We start from the raw sequence: 20,087 nt of genomic DNA, 5'->3' as shown, positions 1-20,087 counted from the left end.
AGGTATTATCCCTACTTAACAGATGAGGAAACTGAGGCACAGATAGGTAAAGTAGCTTGCCTAAGGTCACAGAGTTATTAAGTAGTGGAGACAGGACCAAACCCAGGCAGTGTAAACCTAGCACCCACGGGCTTAACCACACTACTACGCTGCCCTCTTTTGTCAGAATCTTTCTCTCTGTAACTGGTTTGGGATTTCCCCCTCTCTTTTATGGATGTTTCACTTCACTTTTTAATCATTCACTCCATAAACATGTGTTCGCACCTACTCTGAGCCAGAACCTGGAAGACACAGCTTGGCTGGGAGGGTGATGTGCACACATCCATGGGACTAACTAACAGGCAGAAAGGGGTGAGGGCCAGGAGAAAAGGAGAGAAAAGTGCTCTGGGTGTTCAGATGGGGCAAGAGGGAGCTCCCGTGGCTGGTGGTCAAGGAATGCTATGAAGAAGGTGTGGCTGAGGTGGCCGTGAAAGACAGAGAGGACTTCTCAAGGTCGAGATAGGTGAGGAGAAGCCCCTAGAGGGCAGGAGCAGCACAAGCAAAGATAAGAAAGTGAAAGCTTGGCACAGCATCAGGGGACCACGAGCATCCAATGTGGCTGGAGCATACTGAGTCGGTGACGAAGGCCTTGAACGCCAGGCCCCAGGGATTAAAATTCAGAACGCATTCCAAGATTCAATTCAGGAAGCCAGATGAAGATCTGCTGCAGAACCGTCTCTGGATTCTGCTCCATAATGGTGGCAACTTATCATCCTGCAAGAACTGTGCCCTGTTCCAAACGCTCTCCAGAAAAGCTCCAGGGGGTGACCACCGTCTCTCTCCTCCAGTGGTGCCCTGAATATAGCTGCCCCCATGTGCTACCCCCAAACAGAGGGCCCAGGCAATGCCTACTGCCTGGAGAGCTGGGAGGCGCTGAGAATCAGGAGTCTCCCAACCCCTACCTGTGTTTAATCTCTTTTCATTTCATTCCATGTAATAAACCGTTTTGAGCACTTCCTATGCAGAAGGCACCATGCCAGGATCTGAGCAGGAGACCCAGAGGACTCTGCCCGGGGCACCCAGAAGAAGTGCATCACCCGGGGCATATGATAGCTTCTGAATCCCATTTCCCTCCTATCACAAATCAACCCTGCCTCCTAGGCACCAAACACCCGGCCAGTCCAGCAGCCACAAGCCAAATCACACCAGCCTGCTGAACAGCCTTCCACACCCCCAGACTGAGAGCCTTCCCCCAGGCCCTATGAGACCCAAAGCAGTGTCATCTCCTTAACACCTGAAATGCATTTCCCCCCAAACCCACAGGCAGTCGTGTTATACAACCATGTCACGCGCAAGAAAAAGTTCTTGCTAATTACAGTGCTGGGAGAACATCCCTTTACATGTTTAATAATGAGACGAGGCCAGCCCCATGGCTTGGTGGTTGAGTGCACGCGCTCCGATGCTGGTGGCCCGGGTTCGGATCCCGGGTGCACACCGAGGCACCGCTTCTCCGTCCATCCTGGGGCCGAGTCCCACATACAGCGACTAGAGGGATGTGCAGCTATGACATACAACTATCCACTGGGGCTTTGGGGGGAAAAATAAATAAATAAAATCTTTAAAAAAAATAAAAATAAAATAAAATAATGAGACCAGGATTGGACACAAAGTCCTAATGACCCACAAGGAACATCATCTAATGTTGAAGCCGGCACGACTTAGCTCAGTCATATTTCCTGCACCTCTCTCAAGCTTGTCATTCTGGAATCAGGTAAAACTAAGTAGAAATAAAAATATAAAGTTTTGGAGCACTCAGGAAGGCAGCAGTATCTTATATGTTTAGAAAAGCAGAGAGACGCGATGGAATACCGTGGTCTTCTGGTGCAGTGGAACCACACCTGCTGGGAAGGAAGAACTTACTCCACGGAGGGGGCTGCCACCTGCAGAAGATGCTAAAGCCCAGTCCAGGAAGAAACCAGGGTCTGGCCTCTGTACAGTCATTCCCTTGGGTAGAGGCAGGTTGAATTTTGGAGCGTGAATGTAGAATGCCTCCACCCATTGCCACCTGTCAAAATCCTAGCTATCCGAGGTAGATGTGTGGTTGGCTCCAACCAAACCTCCCTCTCATCCTCCTATTGAGAGACTGGACCCAGGGAAGCTCTGTTTTCCAGACTCCTAGGCAGCTGGAGCTCCGCAAGTGAGTCAGGTCCTGCCAATCAAATGTACAGGAGACGTGGAAGGAGGGAGTGCAGCTCCTGGCTGTCACTGCTGGTTAAGAAGTCATGGCCACCCTGAACCCAGACGTCATGCTGAATCTTCCTGGCTATCAAAAAAACAGGGCGGTGGTAGCAGCTTCTTGTCCAACTTTATAATCCCTGGACCTCAACACCTCAAGGTGTCCGTCCTTCAGCTTCCTGGAGAGTCCAGAAATGGCTGTGGGGCTGGCAGCAGCTGCTTCTGTACGATCTAGGAGTCATTCAAAAGGCCAACCTAGAACCTGCCCCTTCAGCCCCTCCAACAATGTTGTAAGCACCTCTTCCCAGTATTAAACCCCTTCTGCTTACAATACCTGGAGTGGTTTCTGTTTCCTGCACTGACTCCTGGTTTATAAGCCATGCTGAGAAACCAAGAAAGCTCGAATGCCGCAGGCACCATAGAAATGCTCCTGGGAGCACTGCTACGTGAAGGAGTACCACGTGGCTCACTTGTAAGTCCCTCGTGCAGCTCTGGAGGAAGGCCCTTGTGTTCTCACCTTAGAGCTGAGACAGAGGGGTGAGGCGTGTCTGAGTGGACGCAGAGGGTGAGGGCAGATGGCTGAAGATGCAGGCCAAGCGGGTCAATGCGGGACTGGGGCTTACTTACCTCGAGAGGGACTAGTACTGTTGACTCAGAGGGTGAGAGGGTCTGATGGGGGATGCTCAGTGTGAAAACTGGAGAAGTCGAGGCTGTGTCCAGGCTCAAGAGAGAAAGGATGAAGCTAGGTGACAGAGCCACTGATGAGGAGCTGGAAACACAGGAGCCCACAGCGAGCTGAGAGTCGAGGCGGCTGAAGCATGTGTGTGGAGTCACAAATGGAGTTGGGACGGCTGGAGCAAGTCATTTATTGTGTGGGCTTGGTGTGCCTGTAAGGCTCAGGGACAGGGAGAACCAACTGGATTTGGGTATACTGAGCTTTCTTAAACTGAGGTATCCCTGTCACCAAGGGGGAGGGGGGCAGTATTCTGTTAGGTCACAGGCACTAAAAGACCTCAAGATCAAGAAGGACTTGTGCTACTGTGAGATGTCTAATCCATACTACATTGGATTTATTGATGCATCCTAAAAATTCACAATTGCACCAAAATTTCTAGGCAAGTAAGTTCTACTAGATTTTTTTTTCTCATGACTCTAATCAAGGAGCTTTAAGCCAGTGCTTCTCAAACCTTCACGTGCACAGGAATCACCTGGGGATCTCATTAGACTGCAGATTCGCATTCAGTAGGTCCGGGGTGGGGTCAACATTCTGCATTTCTGGTCCACCAAGTGCCACTCTGCCAGCGTCTGTTCCCTATCTCACAGATGCTGATTTCACATAAGGAACTTGCCCAGGGCCACACAACTAACCCACACGCCAGCCCGGCAGCTCTCACCTGCTTACAGCTTCATTTTCTGCTTTCCCCTCCCCCCATCCTGGGACCCTTGCAAGGATATGATTTAATTTCTCATTTCTATGGACTCTAAACACTGTGCCCCGGGGCGGGGGGGAGGGGAGAGGGAAGAAGGGGAGGTCATTGAAAGCCGACTGTCACCAGGACCAGGTGAAGACTGTTATGGAAACACGCCCCTTGCTGCTGACCCAGTCAGTCAGTCTTGTTGGTCCTTTGCCCCTGGGATCCTGGGAGAAAAACAGGCAAAGGATATAAACAAGCAATTCATGGAAGAGCGATGCAAACGGCAGATAATCCTATGAAAGGATGCTCAGACTCAACAGAAGTGAGAGAAATGAAAATCAAAGTAACAATGAGATATTACCGTCTACCCACTGGACTGGCTAGCACTAATAAGGAAATAACAATGCTGCGAAGATGGGGGAATGAGTATTCTCACCGACTGCTAATGGAAATGAGAATTGTGGTAGTCGTTTTGTAAAACAATCTGGAAACATCTATCAAAAATAAAAATACTATACCCTTCAGCTTAGCACTCTTACTCTTGGGAATCTATCCAGGAAATAAAACCGGTAGTTCATAAGAATACACACACGTACAAGGATGTTTACGGATGTTTATGGAGGTAGTTATTTATAAGTAAAAGAAAATGGAGACAAAGTGAATGCCCATCACTATAAGAACGGCTGGATAAAATATGGGCCATCCCTTCTGTGGAATAAAAAGACTGCAGAAAGAGGCATTCCAGTGGACTTGGAGGGGTTTGCTATGAAGTACTGATGAACAAGAAAAACAGTATGCAGTAAGAGTGATTAATATGATCCCATTTTTGTAAAACGATTACTTTTTTAAAAAGCTTATACATGTATATATGTTTTTATGTGTGTATAACTATTTAATTTTTATAAACGTAGATAAAGGCATGGAAGGAGTCCAAGTTATTAAAATGAGTTATTTTGTGTGGAGCTCAGACAGGGAAACAAAGAAAACAAAACTCATGCATCTCTCTCTCTCTCTCTGACACACACACACACACACACACACATGCACGCATACGCGCGCACGCACACACACACACACACATTCCTGCACTGATGAATGATGAATAATGAAAAGGTCACAATTTGGGGAGGGCTTGCTCTCTTCCAGTCCATGCTTCCAACTCACAAGGCTGCTAGAAGCAAAGACCTGTCACTCTGCCACGCTGCTGTTTTTAGTCAACTTCTCCCACTGCCTGCAAGGTGTGAATCTACAAATGAGACGTTCTCTCTCTTCTCCCGAGAATCCACCCAAATAGCCACCAGTCATGACAGCCAAGACGTGCTCAAACTCAGCTCTTCTTCTCTATAAAAATCCCTGATAGGCCTTGTTGCTACCATCATCATCATCAGCCAGAGAAATTAAGGCTGAGACCAAAAGCATGGGCCCCCTGGGGTAGAGGGGTCAGGGGCCTCCTCGTTCCCTGATCCTCTTCATCCTTCGTGGTGCCTCCCGGGGCCCGTCTGGATTGGCTCAGTCCCCATGGGTGACTGTCTCTAAAGGACACTGTGGAAGGTGCCATCACAGGCCACTAGGCCGAGAGGGAAATGGTTATCTCATTTCTCACTTGGGTTGGAGTTGCCATTCCCTGGCCCCCGTGTCATAGTCTCCCCCTCAGAGGAACGCAAATTTCCAGAAGGAGAAAATTCACTCTGCTCAGGGCAACATATTCTATTTTCTGAAAACTATGCTTTTTACTGAGTTCATTTTTACATTGTGTTGAATTGCATCCCCTTAAAGCTTCTACTGTCTGGTCTAAGTCCTCCCCCCCGAAGCCACAAGGAACCAGCGTATTTCCTCTCATGTGAAGACAGTGATAGTGCCCCCATGGGTTTTCTCTTATCTTGACTAAACATCCCCAGTTCCTTCGACTGGTGCTGAGCATACATCTCAGGAATTTCCTGATGGCAGGTCAAGTTGTTACTCCTCCAGAGAAACATGGGGATTTTGATAGGATACAGGCAAAGACCCCACAGGACCAAGCCCTCCAAAGGAACAATCTCTATCAGAAGAAATTTGAGGGAGATATGGAGCGGGATGGGGAGGAAGACAGTTCCAAAGGCCCTTCCAATTTCCTCATGGCCCTCCTCTGAAGAGTGTGAAAGAAGCCCACCACTGGTGTTCCAACACAGATAACTACGACCCAGCTTCCAGACCCAGCTCCAAACGCATTTCACTGAGCTTGTCGGGCCATGACTTACACAGGAAAGGCTGCACAGATTAAACCAGACATGGAGGGCCGGCCCCGTGGCTTAGGTTCGGATCCCGGGCACGCACCGACGCACCGCTTCTCCAGCCATGCTGAGGCCGCGTCCCACATACAGCAACTAGAAGGATGTGCAACTATGACATACAACTATCTACTGGGGCTTTGGGGAAAAAAAGGAGGAGGATTGGCAATAGACGTTAGCTCAGAGCCGGTCTTCCTCAGCAAAAAGAGGAGGATTAGCACAGATGTTAGCTCAGGGCTGATCTTCCTCACAAGAAAAAAACAAACCAGACATGGACATGGCAGGACGAACAGGGAGATGCACTTACGCTGTGTGTCCTCGAGAAGGCAAATGGGCCTACTGAAGGGTCATGGGCTGTGGTGGGGCACTGGGCGTGCCAGGCTAACGGGGAGTGACACCTTTACAGGCTTGCTGTGGGGTCATGGGCCTGGGGCCTCCAGGGTAAACTTTGGGGGCTACAAAGGGATTCTAATTCTCCAGTTCAGAATTAGCAAGTTTTAGAGCCCCAGGCCTAGAAAGAGGGTTCATGGATAAAGACAACAGTGGGTCCACACTGTTTTAGAATTTCCAAAGAAGCTGAGGTGGTAAGCTTTCAAAATTAAGTTCCTTGCAGGAGGAATCTTAGCAGAGTTCTAAGAGTGCTGTGTTCATCGAGGCTCTGTTAGTTATTAGCTGAGCAACATTTGGCAGGTCACCTTCCTGCTTCGAACCTCAGTTTTGTCTTTGATAAAATGGAGATAACATCTATATAATGAAACAGAAATAAAGATCCAATAAGGGAAATTACTGAGTACACTATGGATTGCTATATAAATATGACTTTATTATTCCTGCTGAGGATAGGAAATTGAAGGTATCCAGTAAGAGAACTGGGTAGCTAGTAACTAGTATGAACCTATTGTGACTGGGTGATAACATTGAGCCACTTTTCTCAAACAGATGAAAAGAAACGACTAGAAACCGAGTGAGAATTAAAGGTGATTACAAGTATAAACACGTTCCTAGCCCAGGACACCCGCTCAGAGGAGGTGCCTGACACGGGGGAGATGGCTCTAACGACATTCCACAACAATCAGCTGGATGCTCCCAAACGAGAGGAGGCCTGTTTCATCCTCGCTCCCCTGGAACAATGCTGAGTCTCCTGAATGCCTCTTTTGTTCCATACAGCCCAAAAATCACAAACAAATTTCAACTACCCTGTGTTTTTCTAGCTGTTTGTTCTCTTCTCAAAGGTCCCAAGATCCCAGAAAGGCTTCCAAGAACAATAGCTGGTAAACCTGCTCCGTGCAGTTGAAACACAAGGCTGAGGGTTTCTGGCTGAAAGCAGAGGCAGGCAGAGGGTCAGGGGCTGAGCCGGTGGGGTGCAGGCTCTGTCCCTGTGCCCCCCCCAGGATGGGAAGTTCCCACTGGGTCTGCAGGATTCCTGCGGGATGACTAGGGCAGTTGCTGCCTTTCTCCAGGATCAGATTCCAGTCAAAACTCACATGGTCTCTCTCTCTCTTTTCTCTCTGAAAATAAAAAAGCTTAGATTTCTACCCTGTCTTCTAAGGACTACACCAAGGCCCCAGGGAGGGGATGATCTGCTCAGAGAAGGGCAGACTAGAGGTCCAGCTAAGGGCCTCACCCCTCCCACTCTGACACTGTAGCTGTCCCATCCTCCCACCCAGGATGTCCTCCCTCCAAACACCACTGCTGCCCCTCTGCTGCTCAGATGCCCCCCTCTCGGACCACAGAGAGGGAAGCCTTGGTAAAGAGCCTCAGCCTGTGTGTAGACTGCTGGCTCTACCACTTCCCAGCTCTGAGGCTGGCCTTGAGCAAGGGTGTAAACAATCGTGCCTCAGTTTTCTCATCTGGAAAATGGGGGTAATATTAATAGTGACTTTATAGAATTGCCATGAGAATTAAGTAACACTCCATATAAGGTGTTTAGCACAGTGCCTAGCACAGGGTGCCCCCCAATAAACGTTAACATTCCCACTCCCACTAGCAGTAGCATCCAAAGTACAAGCATCTCTGTATTGCTGTACTATCATCAGCATTACTATTATTCCTTCAGTGTTCTTCTCAGGTGAGTCAGGGTCCATGAAAAGCACTTACTAATTGCCAAAGCGAAAGTTTAGCACCTGTTTTCCTCATTCTCCTTTCATTCAGGATTTCCCTTCTCCATGGCTCAGTTACTGAGCAGCTACTACGTGGGGTCCTGGAGGGGAGGACAAGGCGAGCCCTGTGCCAGCCCTCAGGGAGCTCATAGCGCTGGAAGATCACGGAGGGGGGTCGAGGCTCTGGGCTGGCACAGCTCCTGCACACCACGATCCTCCCCTTGGCTGTTCCTCTCTGGAGTCAGGGCCCCAGAACTTGTTTCCCAGATCCTCATGTGCCACGGGGCTCGCAGGCAGGTTTGCGTGTGTTGTGGGTGGCTCATGAGCTATGTCTGACCTGCTGCTGCACCGCCTCCCCCCGACTCCCCCGGGTCCAAACACCTGGCAGCCGTAGCATCCTCAGCTCGGCTGACATCCCGCCCTTGGAGACACTGCACTTATTTAAAGTATCCCTGAGCTACGCGGGGGCCCTGGAGTCACCCAGGGGGTCTGAGGCTGCCAAGCCAGCACAGACGCCTGTCTTTCCACCTGAGGATGGAGTCGCCCCTCCACTCAGGCCAGCCTGGGCCCTGTCTGGCTGCATCTCCTTGCAGCCTTCTAGGCAGAAACTTGGCCAAGTGCCCCAGCTTGAAATTCAAAGAAAAAGAAAGGTTAGGAGAGAAGGGGCTCCCTCTCTTGCACAGAGGAAGTGAAGAAAGCCTGGGTCCCTGCATCCAAACGGATGGAGAGCAGCACCTGGGACCCCCCTGACTCGTCAGGTCTCTGCTCTTTAACCTCTTATTGGCCTCACACCCTCTGGAGATCCCGGGAGCACAGTTCCACTGCTGAAGAGCCCCTGAAGCCTCCTTGGCTGCCCTGCCCACCCACTTTTGCATCTTATCTGTCCCTACACCCCACTGTAGAACCCCCATCGGCCAAACTGGAGTATTCTCTGCTCCCTAAACCTACTCTGTACTTTCTAACCACTGGGTTTGGGACTATGAGACAGGCTGGTCCTACAGTGGAGAACAACACCCCCAACTAGAAAGGCTGAGGGCCCATCGCTGAGACTCTGCAGGAGAAACACGGAAGGCGTGTCGGGCAGCCTGTGGTTCAGCCCAGCTCTGCCATCAGCTGGTCCTGGGACCCTGGACCAGGGCTACCCCTTCTCCAGGCCTCCAAGTCCTCATCTAGAAATAGTGGGTGTGGACCCAGCATCCCTAAAGGCATTCTAGCACTGAGAGGCATCAAGAAACTCCAGCCTCCAGGGCTCTTGTTTGTCACCCTCCCACCCAGATGTAGATGAGGAGGTAGGCTCTGATCACCCCACCCCTACCCCCTCTCTTCAGGCTCCAGGGGAAGGTGGAAAAACCAGCTCAGTGTCTAGCAAGGAAGTACCTTGTGCCTGAGCACCCCATAGCCAGGCCCAGCAGAGCCTACAAGAGGATGCAAAGGGCTGATTCCCAATGCCCCGATTCCCCTGAGCAGCCAGGTTTGACTCCACAGCCAGGGGGGAGGGGACTTGAAGAGGTGACAGCCAGCACTAATCACCACACATTAGCAGGGAAGCTAAAGGGAGGAGGGAGGAGTCCCTGGCTCTTTTACCTTCATCATCTTGACTGCACCTAACAAACCTGCCTCACAACCCCAGCGGCATGACAGCCAGGACAGATGCACTACCCTTGGCATCACAGCGCCAGAGAAGGCAGAGAGCATCTGGTGTCCAGCATCGCTGTGCTGGGACTGTGTGCAGCACTCCAAGAAGGACGCTATGCTCGCTGTGCATAGTTGGGGGGAAGGGGGGGTGACAGGCTGGAAAGGATGCAGGGCTATGAGCCAGGAAGCCTGGGTACCCGCCTGGCTCTGCAACGACCCAGCTGGGTGACCTTGAGAGAGTCGCTTTTCTCTGGTCTCATCTTCCTACACTGAAAAACGAAGGAGCTAGACGAGATGATTTCTGTTCCCATTCAGCTGTGACATTCTATAATTCTACTAAATGGGAATGAGAATCAGATCTAATCAGCTGGAACTAATTCAACCAATATTTTTAGGTATCTCTAACTTGCAAAAAAAAAAAAAAAAAAAAAGGTCCTATATAATTTTTTTCTGAATGGCTGAAGATGCTAGAGACAGAAACAGGAATGGAGGAGGCCCCTCACCCATCGGTGGATGAGCCCTCCACCCTACCCCAGCACCAGGGACTTGCCGGAAGCCTGATGTTGGCATCCACCCCTAGAGCCTCACTGTCAGCAAGCCTACCCTCTCCGAGCTGGCTGATATAATTAGAGTGGGGTTAACCCGCATCAATCTCCCCTCTCCCGACTGATGAGGCTTTGGGGATTCTGGGAGAGCATGGAGGTACTACTGCCTGAGTCGGTAACATCTGTAACATGACAGAGAACTCTCCCTGGAACATCTTTGGATGCAGAAGACAAGTGAGTCCCAACGGCTGGAAGGCATCCATCTGAAGAAGCTCGTCAGCTGAATTATTAATGGGGCTCTGAATACTGCTCAAGTTTCCCCTGACAGATGGTTTTGCGAGCTGATGGTTCTGAGGCCAATTAAGAATGATTGTGGATTCTGAGGCAGCGCTACCACGGGTGAGTGCCTTAAGATGTCTCCAGAACCTGCCGCAGGAAATTCAGTCTGCTGTCTCCTTGGACACAGGCATGATAATTGCAAAGGAGGAAGGGGTGCCTGATGCTACAGGGTCTGGGGCCACTGCCCCAGACCAGCTCCTGTCCCCCAGCCCAGAGCATCACCAGAGCCCTATTTACAGAGTGCTAGAGCAGAAGGGGCCTTCATGAGTCCCTGGCCCAGCAGGCTCCGCGGAGTCGCAGAGCCTTGGGAAAATGGGTGCCATGTGAAAAAAAAAGGGATCCGGGTCTAAAAGTTTAAAAAAGGTTACGTTCAACAAAGCTAGACCAGATTGTGTACTTCAGGACTTCTCAGAGCCTTTAATGTGCTCTGTGACTCTAGAAAAGGGAAACACAAAATATATATTTATATAAAATATTCAGTTTCCCAAACTTACTTGATCGTGAAATCGTTTTCTCCAGGACATGTTCTGCAACTGGTATTCCGTGGAACTCACTTTGAGAAGTGTGGCCTTAGACCACAGCCCTCGTTTTATAGACGAAGAGACAGAGGGCCAGAGTGATCACACAGTGAGCCAGAGCCCAGGTAGAGTCCCTCATGCTAAAAGGTAATGTTCCAGGCGCATGGCAGCTGCTTTAGGGCAACTCCAAGGCTTCATCCAGGAACTGACAAGAATGCTTCTGGGAAAACGATGGGTATAGATCCAAGCCCCGGGTCACACCTAGGGGGAAATGGATTGCTAACAGCATGAGAGAGCTCTGAGACCTTGTGGCTTGGCACAGAATAACACCTTTTTTTCCTGATAGTAATTTGCTTAATGTTTCTATGTCTCTCCTGCTAGACTGGCACTCCATGGGGCAGGGACCATGTCTGTTTTGTTCATGAACACGTCCCCAGCCCCTGGGACAGGGGCTGGCAAGCAGACAGCAGTCAGTAAATATTTGCTGACTGACTGACAGACTAACGAGCACATGCCTTAATGTCTACTTCCAAGGACCCAAGACACCTTGAAAATGAGCCCCCTTATTTCCAGATGCAAGAGCCCCAGGAGAAATGGACACAACCTCAGCCCTGCGAGGCTGCCCCTGCTGCTTGAGGCTGTAGTCAGCCAGGCTCCAGGGGCCACAGCTCCCACTAGAGCCGACCAGAGGAAGAAAGGGCCTGGCTCCAGAACGGCTGGAGTCTGAGCCAGCTCTGGAATCATTTCTCATGGATGCAAGATACATCTGTATTTCTATCAATGATGCAGGGTGAACAAGGCAGCCCCGGGTTATCTGAAGTAGGCAGGAGAAAAGAGATGCAGTAGGAATAAATGGCGTCCCAGCTTCTTTTAAGCCACCTCAGGATCCATTCATTTGTTACACATTGCTAAGCAGTTACTCATAAGGAAAGACAAAAAAATGAAAGGTTTGGTCCCCAGCCTCAAGAAGCTGATAGCCTAGAACAAAAGAAAAAAACATGTATAGATGTAACCACATAGCAAGGAAGACAGTGATGTCAGAGATGCACAAATAAACTCTTCCCCGAGAATGGGACAAGGAGCCTGATTTTGACAGAAAGCTGCATTGATATTAAATTTGGGGCCTGAAAAAGATGCTCCTTGCCTCCATTCCTCCCAGACTTTTGACTAGAACAGTCCCAAAGAAGTAAGGGATGAAGGTGGGGAAAGCCTGGGGCCGCGGGTTCCTCTCATTCCCACCTCCTTCCTCTTGAGGGGATCAGGAGTCAGAAGGCAGGCCCTCCTTAGGAAGTGCCAGGAGACAGTAGGGGCCTAAGCAGGCCTGTCCACAGGACAGTAAGGGAGGGAGCACTCAAGCTGGGGCGGCGGGTGGGGGGACGATGGGGCAGAGCCCAGGGTGAGCAGCAGAGGGCTGGGACAGCCATCCTCCGGCCACTTGATTCAAACCTCTTGGGGTGGGGGATGACCCCCACTCAGAATCCAAGCTCAGTCAACCCCCTGGTAATACCAGATGGCCCCCAGGCTTCCAAATGCCAATTATCCCAACAAAGTGAAGAAACTTCATTGTTTCTCAACTGAAATCTTGCCTGAAATAAGCTGCAGTGTCCACAGTCAGAATCTGTGGCCAAGAGTGAGGTTAGACCAAAAGGCCCTGATGGCACCAATCTGGTGTCGGGGGCTGAGCCCAGCGTGAGGACAACCCCAGGAGGCACAGCGGCTTCAGTCCACACATACTCATCTTCCAACAGCTGGCAGCCCGACCAGACAACAGTGCCCGCTAACGGGGAAAGCGGGCAGAGGGCAGTTCTAGGCAGAACAAAGGAGAGGGCCCAATCCATGAGTGGCTTCCTGCAGTCCTCGTCATGACACAGTCTCTTCTCCTAAAAAGTGATGGTGAAAATAGGAGGGTTGCCTCCTCCTGCTTGGAAGGATGTCTGCAGATGGAAGTGGAAATATGGGGACTGCTGTTCCTTGAGGGTCTAATGCAATTGTTGGGGACCCTGGGCTAAACTAAAGGCAGCCTTTAATATGCACATGCACACTGAGCACCCCCGAATGGGAAACCTGGAGGAAAGCAGTGTCCGCCCAGGAACTGGGGTAACAGGGCCTGCGAGGCGCCAGGCAAGCAAGGGACACCGTGACACTGGTTTTCAAGAACTAAATACACTTTTTTGGCCAAGGTAGACACTAGGCTGGACACAAAGAAGAAGGGCCCTTTCTAAAACAAAGTGCTCTAAGAAGGGGGCATCCAAGGTCCCGTCCAGCCCTACAATCCTGGCTGTTTTCTGTTGTTCGGTTTCTGCCTGTATCCTGACCCACGCCCTATGGACAGAAGTGGGGTGATGGTTTGGAGCAGAGCCAGAGACAAGAGGTTGGGGTGCAGATGGTTTGTGATGTGACCCCAAAAAGCAGAAGGAGACAGAAAAGGAAGAAAAGCCAACAATAAGGGTGCATTATCAAGAGTGCTGCGGTAGGCCTGGGTGCTCGGTCCAGCCAGGACCACAGAGAAGTGTACAGGTGCCTCCAGAACTGCCCTCCAAACGGGCACGAGGTTGGAGCATTCACTCTCCGGTGTCCACGCCTCAGGGGTGGGGGTTGCCCGGGAGCGTTCACACCCGCGCCCACCTCTGGGCTGTGCGCATGTGGACACCCCCAGGCTGGGAGAGGTCCCTGGGGCAAGTCTGAGCTCTCACAAGACGGTTCACCAAAACTGTAGCTGAAATCAGAGGTGGCCAAGGGCATTCGACTCGGGCATCCCAGGCTTCTGCTACAAAATGTATCACTTATTTCACCAGATATTTTCTTTCTTGGCCTCCAAGAAGCTAAGTGCTGAACTGAATCCTCAATCAAAGCAATTAAAATATCTTATTTTTCATTTCCTCTTTTTACATGTGGTTTTGATCTTTTATTTTTTTATTTTAACATTACCAAAACTGGTGCAGCCACTATGGAAAACAGTATGGAGAGTCCTCAAAAAGTTAAGAACAGAACTACCATACGATCCAGCTATTCCACTGCTGGGTATTTATCCAAAGAATATGAAAACACGAATGCATAAAGATACATGCATCCCTATGTTCACTGCAGCATTAGTCACAATAGCCAAGACGTGGAAGCAACCTAAGCGCCCATCAAGGGACGAATGGATAAAGAAGATGTGGTGTATATACACAATGGAATACTACTCAGCCATAAGAAATGATGAAATCCAGCCATTTGTGACAACATGGATGGACATTGAGGGTATTATGCTAAGTGAAATAAGTCAGAGGGAGAAAGTCAAATACCATATGATCTCACTCATAAGTAGAGGATAAAAACAACAAAAAAACAAACACACAGAGACAGAGATTGGATTGGTGGTTGTCAGAGGGGAAGGGAGGAGGGGGGAGGGCGAAAGGGATGATTAGGCACATGTGTGTGGTGATGGGTTGTAATTAGTCTTTGGGTGGTGTATGTGATGTAATCTATGCAGAAATAGAAGTATAATGATGTACATTGGAAATTTATACAATGTGATAAACCAATGTTACTGCAATAAAAAAAAAATTACCCAAATCTTTATCAGATGCCACCTTAAAATCTTTGCAAGGAGATGGGGCCTAAGGTATAAATAAATCAATAAAAATATGTGAATTAAAATTCTGATGCAAGCAACTTTTTGGCAAGTTCATGATATCCCTTGAGATCACTGAGAAAGCTGCCAGGGAGTACCACAAAACCGTGTCTAGAATTATTGCTCCATAGTCAGCAAATGAAAAACGTCAACAGTGACAAATGGCACATCAAACACACACGCCGTAAGGTTATTTTTAAACTTCTCACAGATCTTCCTTGAGCAAGCTGATGCAATTTTCTTTTTTTTTTTTTTTTTTTCCTTTTTTTTAAATGAGTTGGGTTCCACTCCTAATTCACAGAGGTGAGGTTGAGAAAGCCACTCAGCCCTGTGCAGCCTGAGGCTGGGTAAAGCCCCACATGAAAGGCTGACACACCTGCATACCAAGAAGCCACCCCAGCAACATAGCAAAGGGGCAGGTATTTGTCATCAACCCACCCCTTGGCATTGGGCTGGCCTGTAGATGCAAACATGGCCAGGACACATCGCCTGTGCAGCACATGGTCCAGAGGGCACTAAGAGAATCAAGTCCCCCCTGATGAAGGCAGGTCAGAGTCGCCTCCTCACTGGTAAATGAGATCAGTCATTCTGTGATTCATTCATTCACTCAGTGAACGGTCATGGAGACTCTGTGCCCAGCGTTGTGTTGAACACTGGAGATACACAGGTGATGAAGGCACCGTTCCTGCTCTCTAGGAAGGAGCTCATGGATTTGGACTGGATCTTCCAACTCTGACACTCCTCAGTTCTGTGACAGTCTTGGCAAAAGTCCGACAGGGCAAAGTGACTTCCAGAGAAGGAAGTGTACAAGAACAGAATGTCCATTTTGGAGAAAGAGGTGATACAGAAAAACAGGCAGCCCTGAAGGGTTCCTCCTCCCTCCTCCAGTCTGATCCCAACACTCCCCTCCCTGGAGAAAACAGACAGTTCAACAACAACGCCACACTGTCTGTCAGCCGGCCGGGGTGAGGGCTCAGCCTCTCAGAAGCCCTCATTCTGCCCTGGTCACCTAGTGGAAAAACACTGTAAATCTGGTGGGAAGTGATTTGATTTTCTTGCCTGGTTGTGATGCAATTATGATGCTATAAAGCAGAGGGGCCAACAGCTCTCATAGGGAAGCAGAAAGGGAGGCCTTTCACCTTTATTTGCACCATTCTGCAACTCGAGTGCAGCAACCAACACCTGGGTCCATTGTACAGAAGGTTCTCCTCGTGGATTTTCAGAACTAGGCTAAGAAATTAAAAGAAGAGGGCCTGAGAGGTAAAGGTGGGAGGAACCTGAAGGACCTGGCAGGGGTACTGTATTCTGAAAGAGTCTTTGCTTTGTGCAAAGCCTTCTCCAATGCAGCTCCCCAGGAAATCTGAATGTTCAGAGATTAGTGCTTGAAAGAGAGGCCTTGGGAAGTTGGCACAGTAAAACTGAAATCTAAGCTTTCAGAATTATCTAACAGGACAGAGAATCAGAAATGAATTTTGAGGTGTCTTTGAAATGATTATGTAAATCATCGAAAGTGGTTAATTGTGCAAATGTGTGATCTCCCAGCACACAGAATGATAGACTATCAGAGCTGGAAGGTAGCTCAAACGCCAGTAAATCCACCTCCTTGTTGCACAGATAGTTAATGAACCCGGAGTCCGGAGAAGTGAAAGAGCCTGGTATGCCGGGAGCCCAGGGCCCACGAGGACCTGTGACCTGTGACAGGGCTAGTGAAGGCAGACTGCACGTGGCCACACCACTGGCTGGTGGCTGATTCAGGAACACTTCTGTCACTTTCTAGCTTGTGGTTCAGGTCTGCTTATGGAAGCACTGACAGCTCAGACTCAATGCAGCCCCCGAGGAGGCAAACAACGAATAAAGCCTGCATACCCTCCAGTGCCTCCTGTCTCACGAACAGGCATCGTCACCCACCAAGATGTCCGAGCCAGAACCCCGGGTGGCATCCTTGACCCCATGGCGCCCTCACCCTCCAACCCAATTTCCCCTCCTTAAATCTCATCTCTACCCCAGGCATTCATGTTTTCACTCCTCTCCAATCTAATTTCCATCATGCAGCCAACATGACCTTCCTAAAAGGAAAATGAAACCAGGCCTCCCCACTCCCTACAGGATGAAGTCCAAATGTCTTCGTGTGGCTTCGAGGGTCTCCCTGTCTGACTCTTACTCGCCCACCTTGGCGTCCTGAACTCACAGTTCCCTGAAGCACCACGGCCATTACCCATGCAGCTCCCTTTACCTAAAATGTCCTTTCTTCCTGGCCAACTCCTGTTTGTCTTCCAATAAGTCACCTCTTCCTGATGGCTTCCCTGATTACCCCTAGTTGAGTTCAGGGGCCTCTCTGGTGTGTTTACAGATTCCCCCACCACAATACCAATCCATTACTTGCTTACTTGAATGTCTCTCCCATTGTACTATAAGTTCCTTGAAGGTAGAAACTTATTTCCATCTCTTCAGATCCTAAAACACTGGTACACAATAAATGTTTGCTGTGAAAGAATGACTGACTGGCTGGCTGAATGAATGAATGAACGAAGAATGAAAGCAAGCACCAACCAATCTACAGTCATGCATCAGTTAACGACGGGGATACCTTCTGAGAAATGTGGTGTTATGTGATTTCATCATGCGAACATCACAGAGTGTACTCACACAAACCTAGACGGTAGAGCCTCCTACACACCAAGGCTACAGAGTACTAACCTTGTGGGACCACTGTCGTACATGCAGTCCATCACTGACTGAGACATCGTTACATAGTGCGTGACTGTACTAAAAGATCAGTGGAGCTGTCTTGTCCCAGTGGCCAACAAAGAAACCCAAATGCAAGCTGAGTCATTTTAATTCTTTCGGAAACTAAAAGGGCAGCTAAATAATAAAAATTAAATAAAATTTTTCATCTTTAACAAATGACTTTATACAGGTCTGTCAGTACTTATACTTGTTCCGTTCTGGAAAAAGTATTGCGCGGGGGAAAGGGCGTAGGCTACAGGCAGACAGGGAAAGCATTAAAAGATGTCTCCTTCTGTGAAAAACAGAGTTTAACACATATATTGAAGTCTACACTTATATCGCAGCAATATACCTTCTCCTGCCCTTATTTTTTGATAACAGCTTTATCGACATATAAGTCACGTACCGTACAATTTGCCCATTGAAATGGTTTTTAGTACATTCACAGAGTTGTGGGACTATAACCACAATCAATTTTAGAACATTTTCATCACCTCAAAAAGAAACCATGGGGCCGGTCCGCTGGCATAGTGGTTAAGTCTGTGCGCTCTGCTTCGGTGGCCTAGAATTCGCGGGTTCAGATCCCGGGTGCAGACCTACACACTGCTCACCAAGCCAGCTGTGGCAGCATCCCATATACAAAATAGAGGAAGATGGGCACAGATACTAGCTCAGAGGCACTCTTCCTCAAGCAAAAAGAGGAGGATTGGCAACAGATGTTAGCTCAGGGCCAATCATCCTCACCAAAAAAAAAAAAGAAAAGAAAGAAACCATGTACCCTTTAACTAACACTCCCACAAACCTTCAGAACCCAACCAACCCAGCCCTAAGCAAATATTTTGGCCTATTCTGGACATTTCATATAAATGGCAGCATATAATACATGGTCTTTTGTGCCTGGCTTCTTTCATTCAGCATAATATTTTCAGGATCTTCCATGTTGTAGCACGTGTCAATACTTCCTTTTTATGGCCAAATAATATTCCACTATAACACATTTTGTTTATCCATTCATCAGCTGATAGACATTTGGGTTATTTCCACCTCTTGGCTATTGTGAATAATGCTACTATGAACACTCACATACAAGTTTTTGGGTAGCTATATATTTTCAATCTCTTGGGTATATACCTAGGAGTGGAATGGCTGGGTTATGTGGTAACTCTATATTTAACTTCTTGAGGAACAGCCAGACTGTTTTTCAAAGCAACTGCACCATTTTATGTTCCCATCGGCAGTATGCGAGGCCTCCAATTTCTCCACATCCTTGCCAACACTTGTTATTGCCTATCTTTTTCATTATAGCCATCCCAGTGGTATGAAGTGGTCTCTCACTGTGGTTTTGATTTGCATTTGCCTGATAACTAATGATGTGAAGCATCTTTTCATGTGCTTTTTGGCCATTGGCATATCTCCGCTCCCTGTCTGCCAGCCTCAGTAAATACGTGGTATAATGCCCTCAGTTCCCAGGATTTCCTGGTAGATCTCTGGGGCCCTCTCTGAGCACTGTTGGGTACAGGGCCACCATCCCCACCAATAGGTAGGACTCACCCACTAGCACCTTTAGAGATGACTCTGGAGCTGACCTGGAAGTGAGAATGATTCAGCACAATGGATAGGGACTGTGCAGCCTGCTGTCTTCTAGAAACTGCGAGGTGGGGCTGCGCTGGGAGTGCAAGCAGAGATGAGTGAGGGTAGACCCTGCTTGCCTTCAAGGACTTTCCAGTCGAGCTGTGGTGACATCAGGGTGATTCAGACACCAGACTAAATCCATGTTTTGATGGAGCCAGAAGCAAAGAGCTTCACGAGCAGAGGCGAGGGGAGAGGTGCTCTAACATAGGAGTGGAGTGTAGATCAGGGAAGGGTTCATGGAAGTGGCTATGCTTGAGCTCAGTTTATCAAATAAGTAGGATTTCAACAGCTGGAGTTGGAGAAGGGCATGCCAAGCTAAGGAACTGCACGTGCAAAGCCTTGGAGGTGGGAAGAGGAGAATGGAGGCAACAGGCAATCTGGAGGGGCTGGACTCAAGGCCAGCACCCTTGCCCACAGCCAGCTCACTGTGCACACAGTTTCAGGGTGTCGAGAGAGAGGGAAATGGGTATGAAAGAGCAGGTTGAAGCCAGATCAACAGGGGCCTTCCCACCATACAAAGTGTGGCTTTGTCTCGCAAACCACAAGGAAGGAAGGAGGGTAGGGCCCGATGGGGGCAGGATCCCCAAGGGTCTGCACAGCTCAGGACCTGCAAATACAATACCATAGCCAAGGCCTGTGAGTTCTGCAAGCAGCAACATTCCGGGGCCTACCTCCATGTATGCCTTCCGGCCCCCCTCCCCTGCAGCCTGCCGTCAGAAATGGACCACAGGAAGCCTTCTGCCTTATGCTGACCTATTCTGTCAATCCGTTCCTTCTCCTGGGGGAAGCAGCCTCTCTCTGTCGCAGTCATCCTAATTACCAAAGATCTGACCCCCACATTGCTCAATCACCCTAGAACCAGAACCTGAACCAGCTGGAGACGGTCTCCCTCACCCCTCCCTGCCCATCCCCACTCATTTCCAACACACACCGTCTTCCCCCACGAGAGGGACACGCAGGCCACTGCCAGCAGGACATGTGCTCTGGCTTGGTTGTCTATAGGGAGGTGATTTTTCAGTCCTAGCTCCGCATTCTCATCAGCGCCTTGCAAGCAAGGGCAGGCCTTGGTTTTGGAGCTAG

The 20,087-nt window shown here is 49.3% G+C and overlaps 1 protein-coding gene across 2 annotated transcripts in view; it reads right to left on the bottom strand.

Moving 5' to 3' along the window:
• XXYLT1 (xyloside xylosyltransferase 1) overlaps positions 1-20,087 on the bottom strand; it is a 177,137-nt gene that overhangs the window by 33,994 nt on the left and 123,056 nt on the right. The gene's annotated exons all lie outside the window — the stretch shown is intronic.

This window comes from Ceratotherium simum, chromosome 15 (assembly GCF_057802395.1).
Source record: "Ceratotherium simum simum isolate JZ-2026a chromosome 15, ASM5780239v1, whole genome shotgun sequence".
NCBI classification, from domain to species: Eukaryota; Metazoa; Chordata; class Mammalia; order Perissodactyla; family Rhinocerotidae; genus Ceratotherium; species Ceratotherium simum.
The sequence above is the reverse complement of the archived record's forward strand: the minus strand, read 5'-3'. Positions and strand labels throughout refer to the sequence as shown.